Source organism: Panulirus ornatus, chromosome 40 (genome assembly GCF_036320965.1).
Source record: "Panulirus ornatus isolate Po-2019 chromosome 40, ASM3632096v1, whole genome shotgun sequence".
Classification (NCBI taxonomy): Eukaryota; Metazoa; Arthropoda; class Malacostraca; order Decapoda; family Palinuridae; genus Panulirus; species Panulirus ornatus.
This window is the reverse complement of record NC_092263.1, coordinates 11276454-11291740: the sequence shown is the minus strand read 5'-3', so window position 1 is coordinate 11291740 and position 15287 is coordinate 11276454. Positions and strand designations below refer to the sequence as shown.

Here is a 15287-nt window from a genome sequence, read left to right as displayed (position 1 = left end):
CTCTCTCTCTCTCTCTCTCTCTCCCCCCCAGTAAAGTGGTGTGCGACGTTGTCAGATGTGGTGGGGAGGACGAGGAGTGTTTAGTGTTTGTGACCGGGGCGATCCGGCAGTGTGTGTGTGTGTCTTCTCCCTGCGCCCCGTGTTCTGTGAGTCGAGGAGGGGACGAGGAGGAGGGAAGAGAAAAATTATTTTGAAGTCCTTTATCAAATATATTAACCATCCCCCCTATACAACCACACCACCATCATCCCCTCTCTCTCTCTCTCTCTCTGTCTCTGTCTCTCTCTCTCAGCAAGAGCTTAAATAAAGCGAAGAAGAAGAAGAAGGAGGAGGGAAAAAGGAAAAATCATTAAGTCATTCACGGCGTGGAAAGTGTGCAAGTGTAAGGTTAGGTTGTGAGTGCTCCCCCCTAAGGACGGAGGGGAGAGAGAAAAAAAAAAAAAAAGGGAGAGAAGGTGGATGGATGGAAGGAAGGAAGGCGTGAGGGATGGTTGGTTCTTTTCCACGAAGGTTTAGTGCGATTAGTGTCTTGAGCCTCGTAGAAAGAAGGAAATAAAAGAGGAAAAAAAATTAGAGGAGAAAATAAAAGAAAAGATTGATATAGAGAGATATATAAAGAGATATATAGATATATTTATATGTTGTTATTTAAGACCAGTGACTGCCAAGGTTTGGAGGTGGTGGTGGGAGTACGTGTGTTGTGGTGTCGGCTGGACGTACACGGGATAACTTGTAATTAAAAAGAACATGGATTATGGTCGCTGTCTTCACTGATTCAGGTAGGTGATATGTGTGTTGTGAGAGAGAGAGAGAGAGGGAAGGGGGGGTAGAGGGAGGTGGTTGTGGGGTCTGCTGCCTCCTCCTCCTGCCTCTCTCTCTCTCTCTCTCTCTCTCTCTCTCTCTCTCTCTCTCTCTCTCCTTGTAGCATTGTTACGGGCGCTACCGTCATCCCTCCCTCCTTCTACCAGCCTCGTCCTTTCCATCTATATACTCCCTACACACCATCACCCTTCCTTCCTTCCTTCCCCCTCCTCAAGCCGTTAAATGGCCATAGGGACTTGAGGAGGGGGGGATATTAGTGTCCCTAAAACTACCATGTGATTTAAGGGGGGGGACATGGTTTACCCTAATGGCTAGTTCGTTGGATTAATTTTACTAGAGACGCCAATAGGTCGTTGGCTTGTTTGTGTGGGGGGGGGAGAGGTAATTATCGCCTCCCTAACAAGCAGTTACAACCTCGTTATCAGGGTAGTTGTGTTTCTCATGTAGGTAGAGATGGTTGTATAATCCATGGCCAAAGTTGTGTTGTTAACAGACGACACGTCGTTTTTGGAGGTAGTTAGAGGCGTAACCCCCCCCTACAAACCCCCTCACCCCCTCTCCAAAGGAATTTGTGTCTTGTAGACATAGTTACGTGAATTACATGATTGGTGGTCGTAATTACCAATTGCATTCTTGGCTGTTAAGGCCACAAGGGTATGTTTGGGTGATTAGAAACTCATAATTAGGAGAGAAATTGGCATTTGTGATTACTGAAGTGGATTTGTGTAGTGGTGTTACCACACACTGTCTCAGGTCATATATGGGGGGGGGGACGGCGGGGCGCGGGAGGGGGGCGAGGGTGGGGGGTTAACACCAGCATTCTGGGGGTCAGGTCATGAGGGTGAGTGTGAGGTCATGAGGAAAAAGGATGCGTTTGTGGCAAGGTCACGGACGCCATTGACCTGTGGTCACCCCTCCCCCCCTTCCTCCTTCAGGGGGGGAGAGAGGGGGGTGTGGTTGTTAGGGGTCATGTGTCAGGTCACTGGTTTATGGTTGTGTCAGGTCACACACACACACACACACACACACACACACACACACGTATTGGTAGAGGGGTAAGAAGTCACAAGTTTTATAGGGGGGGGGGTAAGTAGAGGAGTGGAAGGGAGGAGGGGGGAAAGCGTTCAAGATCCCCCCCCCATTAAAGGTCACACCTCAGGGGGGGGGGTTGTTAGGGAGGTCACAATATACCAAGGTCATGATAGCACGGTCGTTAGGTGTCATCAGGCAAGGAAGGCGCTCCCGAGAGAGAGTGGGAAACGATCAGATTGTTATCTACCCCAACAGGATCTACGTCTACGTTTACCTATAGGGTAAGGGTAGGGGGACGGGGTAGGTCAAGAAATTAAGGTGTGGGTAATTACATGTGTGTGTGTGTGTGTGTGTGTGTGTATGTGTGTGTGTGTGTGTGTGTGTGTGTGTGTGTGTGTGTGTGTAGCCTTGTTGAAGACTGTCTTACAATACAGGTGTAGTTTGCCTGGTATAGTATAGTAAATCCGACCTTAAGTGGGTTTTGCATTGATAGATGGGTAGATAGATAGGTAGATATATAGATAGGAAGATAGATAGATAGGTAGGTAGATAGATAGGTAGGTAGATAGATGGGTATGTAGATAGATATGTAGGTAGATAGATAGGTAGATAGATAGATGGGTAGGTAGATAGATAGGTAGGTAGATATAGGATGACCCCATGTTTGTGGTAGTAGTAGGGGGAGGGGTCAAAGGTCACATCCAGAGTCACTGGTCTTGACCAAAGTGATCTTGGAGGCTCATTAAACCCATGGTTGACCTGGTTTAATAGGGGGGATATAGGGGGGGGGTTTGTAAAAGGCGCTTGCAGTAGGGGAAGGGGGGGTTAAGTTGACGGCGGTGGTGAAATTGGTGGGGGGTCACCAGCAGAGGGGGGGAGGGGGGGAAGAAGAGGGTATTAGAGGTCAAATTACTTAACAGGGAGTTGTCGTAGTTTGTAGTTCAGAAGGGGGGGGTGGTTGAAGAGGGGGAGGGGATGTAAATGTGATCGCACTGGGTCAAGGGGGGGGAATTGCCTGGGGGGAAGGGGGGGAGGGAGGTCACACCGTGTCAGCAGGTCACTTGGTTTGAGGGAGGGAGGGGGGGTGGGGTGGGGGGAGGTCGAGTAGAAAAACACGTCAAGTGCTTGTCTACATCTACCGCTCAGTGCTTGTGTTTATCTACCTGCCAGTGCTTGTGTTTATCTACCTGCCAGTGCTTGTTTATCTACCTGCCAGTGCTTGTGTTTATCTACCAGCCAGTGCTTGTGTATATCTACCTGCCAGTGCTTGTGTTTATCTACCTGCCAGTGCTTGTGTATATCTACCCACCAGTGCTTGTGTTTATCTACCCGCCAGTGCTTGTGTTTATCTACCAGCCAGTGCTTGTGTTTATCTACCCGCCAGTGCTTGTGTTTATCTACCTGCCAGTGCTTGTGTTTATCTACCTGCCAGTGCTTGTGTTTATCTACCAGCCAGTGCTTGTGTTTATCTACCAGCCAGTGCTTGTGTTTATCTACCAGCCAGTGCTTGTGTTTATCTACCAGCCAGTGCTTGTGTTTATCTACCAGCCAGTGCTTGTGTTTATCTACCTGCCAGTGCTTGTGTTTATCTACCAGCCAGTGCTTGTGTTTATCTACCAGCCAGTGCTTGTGTTTATCTACCAGCCAGTGCTTGTGTTTATCTACCAGCCAGTGCTTGTGTTTATCTACCAGCCAGTGCTTGTGTTTATCTACCAGCCAGTGCTTGTGTTTATCTACCAGCCAGTGCTTGTGTTTATCTACCTGCCAGTGCTTGTGTTTATCTACCTGCCAGTGCTTGTGTTTATCTACCGCTCAGTGCTTGTGTTTATCTACCTGCCAGTGCTTGTGTTTATCTACCTGCCAGTGCTTGTGTTTATCTACCAGCCAGTGCTTGTGTTTATCTACCAGCCAGTGCTTGTGTTTATCTACCAGCCAGTGCTTGTGTTTATCTACCTGCCAGTGCTTGTGTTTATCTACCCACCAGTGCTTGTGTTTATCTACCAGCCAGTGCTTGTGTTTATCTACAAGCCAGTGCTTGTGTTTATCTACCTGCCAGTGCTTGTGTTTTTCTACCTGCCAGTGCTTGTGTTTATCTACCTGCCAGTGCTTGTGTTTATCTACCAGCCAGTGCTTGTGTTTATCTACCAGCCAGTGCTTGTGTTTATCTACCTGCCAGTGCTTGTGTTTATCTACCTGCCAGTGCTTGTGTTTATCTACCAGCCAGTGCTTGTGTTTATCTACCCACCAGTGCTTGTGTTTATCTACCAGCCAGTGCTTGTCTACATCTACCACCCAGACCAGTGCTTGTGTATATCAACCACCCAGTGCTTGTCTACCTACATCTACCGACCTACCACCCAGTCATTGTTTACATCTACCACCCAGTGCTTATCTACCTCTGCCACCCAGTCCTTGTTTACATCAACCACCCAGTCCTTCTTTACATCTACCACCCAGAGTTTGTTTACATCTACCACCCAGTGTTTATCTACATCGACCACCCAGTGTTTATCTACATCTACCACTCAGTCCTTGTTTACATCAACCACCCAGTCCTTGCCTACATCTACCACCCAGAGCTTGCGTACATCTACCACCTAGAGTTTATCTACATCTACCACCCAGTGTTTATCTACATCTACCAACCCAGTCCTTGTTTACATCAACCACCCAGTCCTTGCCTACATCTACCACCCAGAGCTTGCGTACATCTACCACCTAGAGTTTATCTACATCTACCACCCAGTGCTTATCTACATCTACCATCCAGTCCTTGTTTACATCAACCACCCAGTCCTTGTTTACATTTACCACCCAGAGTTTGTTTACATCTACCACCCAGAGCTTGCCTACATCTACCACCCAGTGCTTATCTACATCTACCAACCCAGTGTTTATCTACATCTACCCTCCCCAGTGTGACCTAACTTTAATTCTACCATCACGGACACGCTTGTGTGTGTATATGTTTATATAGTAACATATAAATCTAATTATCATAAATAGATTAATACTGCCAGCGCATTACTCTATGTTATTCAGCTTATCTTCAGTTATCTTCCTTTATCAGTTATTTATATTGGTTTATTGGTTGTGGTTGTGGAGGTTGTGGTGTGTTAAGACGGGGTGGGGGGGTTGTGGTGGGAGTTGTTAAGTTAGAGGGGTGGAGGGAGCTGTGGGGTTTAAGTTAGAGGGGGGAGCTGTGGGGTTTAAGTTAGAGGGGGGGGAGCTGTGGGGTTTAAGTTAGAGGGGGGGAGCTGTGGGGTTGAAGTTAGAAGAGGGGTGGGGGCTATGGGGTTTAAGTTAGAGGGGTGGGGGGAACTGTGGGGTTTAAGTTAATGGGGAGCTGCTATGGGGGTTAAGTTAATGGGGGAGCTATGGGGTTAAAAGGGGGGAGTTATGGGGGTTAAGTCAGGGGGGAGCTATGGGGGTTAAAGGGGGTAAGATATGGGGGGGGGAGAGAGGAAGTTATAGTATAATGAAGTTTAAATGCTTTATCCCACTATGTCAATATAAACATTATATTTACCATCGTTCGTAGTTTAAACGACCATAGGTAGTTTGGTATCCTTTGAAACTGGCTCGTTTATATGTTGTTTCCTTCTAATTACTGAACTGCTACTGACGTGTATGATCACAGTGGCGTACTGCATGATCTCACTGGCGTAATGCATGATAACTGTGGCGTAATGATGATCTCAGTGGCGTAATGTATGGTCTCAGTGGCGTAATGTATGATCACTGTGGCGTAATGCATGATCACAGTGGCGTAATGCATGATCACAGTGGCGTAATGTATGATCACAGTGGCGTACTGTATGATCACAGTGGCGTAATGCATGATCACAGTGACGTAATGCATGATCACAGTGGCGTAATGTATGATCACAGTGGCGTACTGCATGATCTCAGTGGCGTAATGCATGATCTCAGTGGCGTAATGCATGATCACAGTGGCGTAATGATGATCTCAGTGGTGTAATGCATGATCACAGTGGTGTAATTCCTGATCTCAGTGGCGTAATGTACGATCACAGTGGCGTAATGATGATCTCAGTGGCGTAATGTATGATCTCAGTGGCATAATGCATGATCACAGTGGTGTAATTCCTGGTCTCAGTGGCGTAATGCATGATCACAGTTGCGTAATGCATAATCACAGTGGCGTAATGCATGATCACAGTGACATAATGATGATCTCAGTGACGTAATGATGATCTCAGTGGCATAATGTATACTCTCATTGGCGTAATGCATGATCACTGTGGCGTAATGCATGATCACTGTGGCGTACTGCATGATTTCAGTGGCGTAATGTATGATTTCACTGGCGTAATGCATGATAACTGTGGCGTAATGCATGATCACAGTGGCGTAATGTATGATCTCACTCGCGTAATGCATGATAACTGTGGCGTAATGCATGATCACAGTGGCGTAATGTATGATCTCAGTGGCATGATGCCTGATCACAGTGGCGTAATGTATGATCTCAGTGGCGTAGTGTATGATCTCAGTGGCGTAATGCATGTGTGTGTGTGTGTGTGTGTGTGTGTGTGTAGTGATAACATCCCCACACACACACACACACACACACACACACACACACACACACACACAAAACCCCAAACCAGCAGTTCGGTCGTTACAACGTGTGTGTGTGTGTGTGTGTGTGTGTGTGTGTGTGTGTGTGTGTGTGTGTGTGTGAGAGAGAGAGAGAGAGAGAGAGAGAGAGAGAGAGAGAGAGAGAGAGAGAGAGAGATAACGATTTAACAGCCTCGTAATCACCTGGTAGACGCGGCCCTTCACCACACCACGCTAAATAAGGAGCAATAAGGGCAATTGCGGGGGGGGGGGGAGGGGGGACGTTTGGGACAAGTGATCCCAATTTTCGAAAACAATGTCAAAATATCATAAATTAATTTACATGGATCAACTTGATTAATTTACATGGATCAACTTGATTAATTTACATTGATCAACTTGATTAATTTACATGGATCAACTTGATTAATTTACATGGATCAACTTGATTAATTTACATTGATCGACTTGATTAATTTACATGGATCAACTTGATTAATTTACATGGATCAACCTGATTAATTTACATGGATCAACTTGATTAATTTACATGGATCAACTTGATTAATTTACATTGATCAACTTGATTAATTTACATTGATCGACTTGATTAATTTACATGGATCAACTTGATTAATTTACATGGATCAACTTGATTAATTTACATGGATCAACCTGATTAATTTACATGGATCAACTTGATTAATTTACATTGATCAACTTGATTAATTTACATTGATCAACTTGATTAATTTACATTGATCGACTTGATTAATTTACATGGATCAACTTGATTAATTTACATTGATCAACTTGATTAATTTACATTGATCAACTTGATTAATTTACATGGATCAACTTGATTAATTTACATTGATCGACTTGATTAATTTACATGGATCAACTTGATTAATTTACATGGATCAACTTGATTAATTCACATTGATCAACTTGATTAATTTCCTTGTTATTATAAATTCATTTTAATTGGGACCAAAAGAAAATGGAATCCTGGATTTGTTCCAGCGACATACCCTTATTACAGCGAGATGTCCTTATTACAGCGAGATGTCCTTATTACAGCGAGATGCTCTTATTACAGCGAGATGCCCTTATTACAGCGAGATGTCCTTATTACAGCGAGATGCTCTTATTACAGCGAGATGCCCTTATTACAGCGAGATGTCCTTATTACAGCGAGATGCCCTTATTACAGCGAGATGCCCTTATTACAGCGAGATGTCCTTATTACAGCGAGATGTCCTTATTACAGCGAGATGCCCTTATTACAGCGAGATGCCCTTATTACAGCGAGATGTCCTTATTACAGCGAGATGCCCTTATTACAGCGAGATGCCCTTATTACAGCGAGATGCCCTTATTACAGCGAGATGTCCTTATTACAGCGAGATGTCCTTATTACAGCGAGATGCCCTTATTACAGCGAGATGTCCTTATTACAGCGAGATGCCCTTATTACAGCGAGATGTCCTTATTACAGCGAGATGTCCTTATTACAGCGAGATGCTCTTATTACAGCGAGATGCTCTTATTACAGCGAGATGCCCTTATTACAGCGAGATGTCCTTATTACAGCGAGATGTCCTTATTACAGCGAGATGTCCTTATTACAGCGAGATGTCCTTATTACAGCGAGATGCTCTTATTACAGCGAGATGCCCTTATTACAGCGAGATGTCCTTATTACAGCGAGATGCTCTTATTACAGCGAGATGCCCTTATTACAGCGAGATGTCCTTATTACAGCGAGATGCTCTTATTACAGCGAGATGCCCTTATTACAGCGAGATGCCCTTATTACAGCGAGATGTCCTTATTACAGCGAGATGTCCTTATTACAGCGAGATGCTCTTATTACAGCGAGATGCCCTTATTACAGCGAGATGTCCTTATTACACCGAGATGCCCTTATTACAGCGAGATGTCCTTATTACAGCGAGATGCCCTTATTACAGCGAGATGCCCTTATTACAGCGAGATGCCCTTATTACAGCGAGATGTCCTTATTACAGCGTTAATTACCATTGCCTTCGGATACAGACTTTATGTATCAGTCCGTTGATCAGGTAACTGTATTATGTATCATTAATACAGTAGGACAGTAGTGTATTCTCAAATACAGTGCCTCTGTATTGGGACCTGTACTGTCTATTGGGGGTGTAGGTGGGTGGGGTGGGTGGGGTACAGCATTCTGTATCCCTTACAGCCTGTATTGTGTCCACGTTCACGCTTGTCTATTGGGATTAATCCAGCCTCGAGATTATTAATCGTTGATCAAGGTACAGGAATTATGTATCCCTCACGATCAACGTCGCCTTGACCATTAACTGTATCACGCTACAGCCATTCCTACTGTATCAGCTCCGCGGGTGTAAATACTGTATTAAAGGGGAGCGCCATCCATGGTGTAGGGGGGGAAGGGGGAAGTGTCTGGTCCGAAGCAAGGGGTTTGTGTTGGAGGAGGGGGAAGGGGTCAGAAAGGGGGAGGGGGAAGGAGTCTGGTCCGAGGCAAGGGTTTGTGTTGGGGGGAAGGAGGGGGGAAAGGGGAAGGGGTCAGAAAGGGGGAAGGGGGAGGGAGTCTGGTCCGAGGCAAGGGGTTGTGTTGGGGGGGAAGGAGGGGGGAAAGGGGAAGGGGGTCAGAAAGGGGGAAGGGGGAGGGAGTCTGGTCCGAGGCAAGGGTTTGTGTTGGGGGGGAAGGAGGGGGGGAAAGGGAAGGGGTCAGAAAGGGGGAAGGGGGAGGGATTCTGGTCCGAGGCAAGGGTTTGTGTTGGGGGGGAAGGAGGGGGAAAGGGGAAGGGGTCAGAAAGGGGGAAGGGGGGGGAGTCTGGTCCGAGGCAAGGGGTTGTGTTGGGGGGAAGGGGAAGGGGTCAGAAACAAGCTGGATTCCCCCCTCCCCCCCTCCTCAATCCTCCCTCCCTCCCTCCCTTTGGCTTCGAACCACCACCACCTCTACCACCCTCTTCCCCCTCATCAACCCCTCCCCCACTCTACTTCTACTACTACTTCTACTTTCCCCCTCCCCCCCCCCCCCCCAAAAGAACTACTGGGTAGAATGTCCAGTTTGGACTGTAATGTATCCTGATGTAGAAAACGGGCCGAGGGGTACCATCTTGTACCATGAGGGATGTTTTACCGTTGTCCTATCCTGCCATGTGTCCCTGTGTGGTATACAGGGAGGGAGGGGGTGGGGTCAACGGAACGGCCCTGGGATCCTTCATCGCTATCCCAAATGAATCCCAAGGTTTAAACTGCAGGAAAAAATCATTGAACGCCTTTTTGAAATATGGGGGGCGTGGGTGGGTGGGCGTGGGCGCGGGGGGCGCGGTCATGCAAGCGGTGGAGGGGGGGAGGGGGGGGTGGGGGGTGGAGTTTGACCGACCCACTAAGGTGTCCCAGGTCGAATACAGTCGACAGATATACGCGGAACGTTATTATCCTACTGTATCCCTTACTGTATTTGGGGGGGAAGCCTCCACGGGCGAAGATACAGCGAGGTCAAAGAAGGGGAGGGAGGTCAAAGGTCACGCCTTGAGGGGGGGTAGGTGTGGGGGGGTGTGTCAGGTCGTCACAGGTCACGCCAAGGGAGGCGGGGAGGGGGTCGTCGACCATATATATATATATATATATATATATATATATATATATATATATATATATATATATATATATATATTTATATATATATATATATAGGTCGAATACCTGGTCGACTGTATTTCTGTATTATTTCTCTATGGCATATTCGGATCCCCAAATAGGTTTCTTTTTTGGGAGCCTGGAAACTAAAAATGTCTTTGACGAACGAAAGTGTATTTTAAGTATAAGTATTGTGTGGTTTGACGAACAAAAGTGTATTTTAAGTATAAGTATTGTGTGGTTTGACGAACAAAAGTGTATTTTAAGTATAAGTATTGTGTGGTTTGACGAACAAAAGTGTATTTTAAGTATAAGTATTGTGTGGTTTGACGAACAAAAGTGTATTTTAAGTATAAGTATTGTGTGGTTTGACGAACAAAAGTGTATTTTAAGTATAAGTATTGTGTGGTTTGACGAACAAAAGTGTATTTTAAGTATAAGTATTGAGTGTTTTGACGAACAAAAGTGTCTTTTAAGTATAAGTATTGAGTGGTTTGACCAACAAAAGTGTATTTTAAGTATAAGTATTGTGTGGTTTGACGAACAAAAGTGTATTTTAAGTATAAGTATTGTGTGGCTTGAACAAAAGTGTATTTTAAGTATAAGTATTGTGTGGTTTGACGAACAAAAGTGTCTTTTATAAGTATTATGTAATTCCATTCTATTCTATTTAAGTATAGCATTCCGTTTTCTATATGATAAATGGAGGGATTGATAGGAGAAAATAGGGAGGGAGGCATGGGGAAAAAAGGGGGGTTAAATACATAATTCATAATATGAATAAATGTAATTTTTCAAATCTGTTTTCTGTGTAATGCAAGCCAACCACTTCCCGTTTTCAAAATGAAAAGAAATTTATTTTTCTTAGTTTAAACTAACGTAATTTGTGTGATTATTTAGCTTTAGATGGAACTAATGTAATTTGTGTATCATTATTAAGCTTTGATTTGAAACTAACGTAATTTTGTATGATTATTTAGCTTTAATTGTAACTAATGTAATTTTGTATCATTTATTTAGCTTTAGTTAGAACTAATGTGATTTTATATTTAACTTTTGTTAGAAAATAATATAATTTCTGATAATTTTTCTTTAGTTAGAACCCAATGTAATTTGTGTATCATTAATTAACTTTAATTAGAACCCAATGTAATTTTGTATAATTATTTTGCTTTCATTAGAACGTTTCATTATTTACCTTCGGTAAGAACTGCACTTGACGCAGATTTGATTTTGTTAAAACTTTATTCAAAACCTGAACTTAATTAATATAATTACCGTAGTTCCAATTTACAAATTATATCATATTTTTCCCCCTGATGTAATCATGGTTCATAATAAAAATGAAGAAAATGGGTTATTATGATATATTTCCATTTTAGATTACATTACTATTATTTTTTTCCATTTGGATTATTTTTAGATTACATTACGATTATTTTTTTCCATTTGGATTATTTTTTTACATAAGGAATTATTTTTTTTTCACTTGAATAGAGATTAGCTGACGTGGCAGAAATTACATCGTCCATTCATTTTTCCCCTCTGAAAAATAAGGTGATTTAATGTAATTTTACAAAGGAATTAAGAATTAAGAAGGAACAGAGAAGGGGGCCAGGTGAGGATATTCCCTCAAAGGCCCAGTCCTCTGTTCTTAACGCTACCTCGCTATCGCGGGAAATGGCGAATAGTATGAAAAGAAAATATATATATATATTCCTTGTGGAAAATCTATATAGATTTAGGATGTGTTTGTAAACAAGAAAAATCCTTGTGCGAAATGTAATCAGGAAGGTTACATGATATTGTTCTTATAGGAGAAGTAATTAAGTAATCATTATCTATCTATCTATCTATCTATCTATCTACCTATCTATCTATCTATCTATCTATCTGTCTATTTATCTATCTATCTATCTACCTATCTATCTATCTATCTATCTATCTATCTATATATATATATATATATATATATATATATATATATATATATATATATATATATATTATTTTTTATATTTGTGGGGAGGTATAAGCAAAAATAAGGTCTTTACTTTTTTTTTAAAACTAATTAAAGAAAATGTAAGGTCAGACTGACTGTATTTGATTAATGGTGTATTTATGAAATGTATTTGTATTTACTGTATCATCAAAATACGATATATTATTTTGGGGTCGTTTTTATTTTTAAAGGTAAAATATAATTCGGTCAAATGGTTTTGTTTACGTCCCACGTCGAATGCGCCCTAGGGACCCAGCAAAGGGGTTGGGGGGGGGGGGGTTATACCGTGTGTTGTGGGTTGTGAGTGAGTGTGTGAGTTGTGTGTGAGTGTGTGAGTTGTGAGTGAGTGAGTGAGTTCCGTCACTTTATATATATACCCCAGACGACGCGCTGTGGCTTGGGCCAGACAGACTGATAGATAGATAGATAGACATTACAGACATTAAAGGGGAGGGAAGGGTACAGAAATAATGGGCTGAGGGGACTCCCCTCCCCTCCCCCCCCTATGTATTCAGTACGTAGACACAAGCACAATACAGAATGGGGTGCTGTACCCATGTACTGTAATACACGGATGGGGAGCGACCCCATGCACAATACAGAATGGGGTGCTGTACCCATGTACTGTAATACACGGATGGGGAGCGACCCCATGCACAATACAGGATGGGGTGCTGTACCCATGTACTGTAATACACGGATGGGGAGCGACCCCATGCACAATACAGGATGGGGTGCTGTACCCATGTACTGTAATACACGGATGGGGAGCGACCCCATGCACAATACAGGATGGGGTGCTGTACCCATGTACTGTAACACAGGATGGGGTGCTGTACCCATGCACAATACAGGATGGGGTGCTGTACCCATGTACTGTAATACACGGATGGGGAGCGACCCCATGGACAATACAGGATGGGGTGCTGTACCCATGCACAATACAGAATGGGGTGCTGTACCCATGTACTGTAATACACGGATGGGTAGCGACCCCATGCACAATACAGAATGGGGTGCTGTACCCATGTACTGTAATACACGGATGGGGAGCGACCCCATGCACAATACAGAATGGGGTGCTGTACCCATGTACTGTAATACACGGATGGGTAGCGACCCCATGGACAATACAGGATGGGGTGCTGTACCCATGCACAATACAGGATGGGGTGCTGTACCCATGTACTGTAATACACGGATGGGTAGCGACCCCATGCACAATACAGAATGGGGTGCTGTACCCATGTACTGTAATACACGGATGGGGAGCGACCCCATGGACAATACAGGATGGGGTGCTGTACCCATGCACAATACAGGATGGGGTGCTGTACCCATGTACTGTAATACACGGATGGGTAGCGACCCCATGCACAATACAGAATGGGGTGCTGTACCCATGTACTGTAATACACGGATGGGGAGCGACCCCATGCACAATACAGGATGGGGTGCTGTACCCATGTACTGTAATGAAAACTCACGAGTGTACTTCTAACCATTAGATTTGCGTAAACTTCCCGTTCATGCGTTAGTCCTGTATATGATATATATATATATATATATATATATATATATATATATATATATATATATATATATATATATATATATATATATACGCTATACGCCCCATAGTGATATATTTCCACAGTATGGGGGATTGTATTTTACATGCCGTATTTTGATATATATACTCAGAATGGGGCCGTATTTTAAGCCCCGTATTTTCGTATATATCCCCCAGCATGGGGTCGTATTTTATACCCCATGTTTACATATATACCTTCGGTATGGGGTCGTATTTTATACCCCATGTTTTTATATATACCCTCAGTATGGGGTCGTATTTTATACCCCATGTTTTCATATATACCCTCAGTATGGGGTCGTATTTTATACCCCATGTTTTCATATATACCCTCAGTATGGGGTCGTATTTTATACCCCATGTTTTCATATATACCCCCAGTATGGGGTCGTATTTTATACCCCATGTTTTCATATATTCCCCAGTATGGGGTGGTATTTTATACCCCATGTTTACATATATACCCCCAGTATGGGGTCGTATTTTATACCCCATGTTTTCATATATACCCCAGTATGGGGTCGTATTTTATACCCCATGTTTTCATATATATATATATATATATATATATATATATATATATATATATATATATATATATATATATATATACCCCCATTATTTGGGGGGTCATCTTGTATAACCCCATATTTTCATATCCATACCCCCATTATAGGGGGTGGGTGGGTGGGTCATCTTATATATATATATATATATATATATATATATATATATATATATATATATATATATATATACATACATATACCCCCCACACCAACATTATGGGGGAGGACAAGCAAGCACCACCCCCCATCATCCCCCCATGACCCAATAGCCACTCCCTCAAGTGTTCTCTTCTGTTCTAGTACACAACATTATCTGTCAGCTGGTTCGTAACACCCGGTCATCAGGGGTGTAGAGGAGGGCCCCCCGCCCCCCTACACCCACCCTACACACTCCCCACACCCCACAGCTATCTCTCGGCACACCCCTCCCCCCCCACACACGGCTATATCTCTCCCCCACCCTCCCCCCACAGCTATCTCTGGGTGAAGACAGTGTTGTATTGTTATAACATTTAAGATACCCGGTTGTTGTGTGACTATGTACGTATGTGTAGATATGTTGTTATATGTCTGTGTGTATGTATGTATGTATGTATGTATGTATGTATGTATGTATGTATGTATGTATGTATGTATGTATGTATGTATGTATGTATGTATGTATGTATGTATGTATGTATGTATGTATGTATGTATGTATGTATGTATGTATGTATGTATGTATGTATGTATGTATGTATGTATGTATGTATGTATGTATGTATGTATGTATGTATGTATGTATGTATGTATGTATGTATGTATGTATGTATGTATGTATGTATGTATGTATGTATGTATGTATGTATGTATGTATGTATGTATGTATGTATGTATGTATGTATGTATGTATGTATGTATGTATGTATGTATGTATGTATGTATGTATGTATGTATGTATGTATGTATGTATGTATGTATGTATGTATGTATGTATGTATGTATGTATGTATGTATGTATGTATGTATGTATGTATGTATGTATGTA

At 42.9% G+C, this 15287-nt stretch overlaps 1 protein-coding gene across 3 annotated transcripts in view; it reads left to right on the top strand.

Annotated features, from left to right (window-relative positions):
• The first annotated feature begins 37 nt into the window (after nucleotides 1-37).
• LOC139761383 (uncharacterized) overlaps nucleotides 38-15287 on the top strand; it is a 347706-nt gene continuing 332456 nt past the window's right edge. For 2 of the 3 annotated variants that reach the window (XM_071685513.1, XM_071685514.1), the window contains exon 1: nucleotides 55-779. The gene's annotated coding sequence lies outside the window, so the exon portion shown is untranslated. Of the gene's footprint in view, nucleotides 780-15287 lie in introns of all 3 variants that reach the window. The other variant, XM_071685512.1, reaches the window with a different exon arrangement.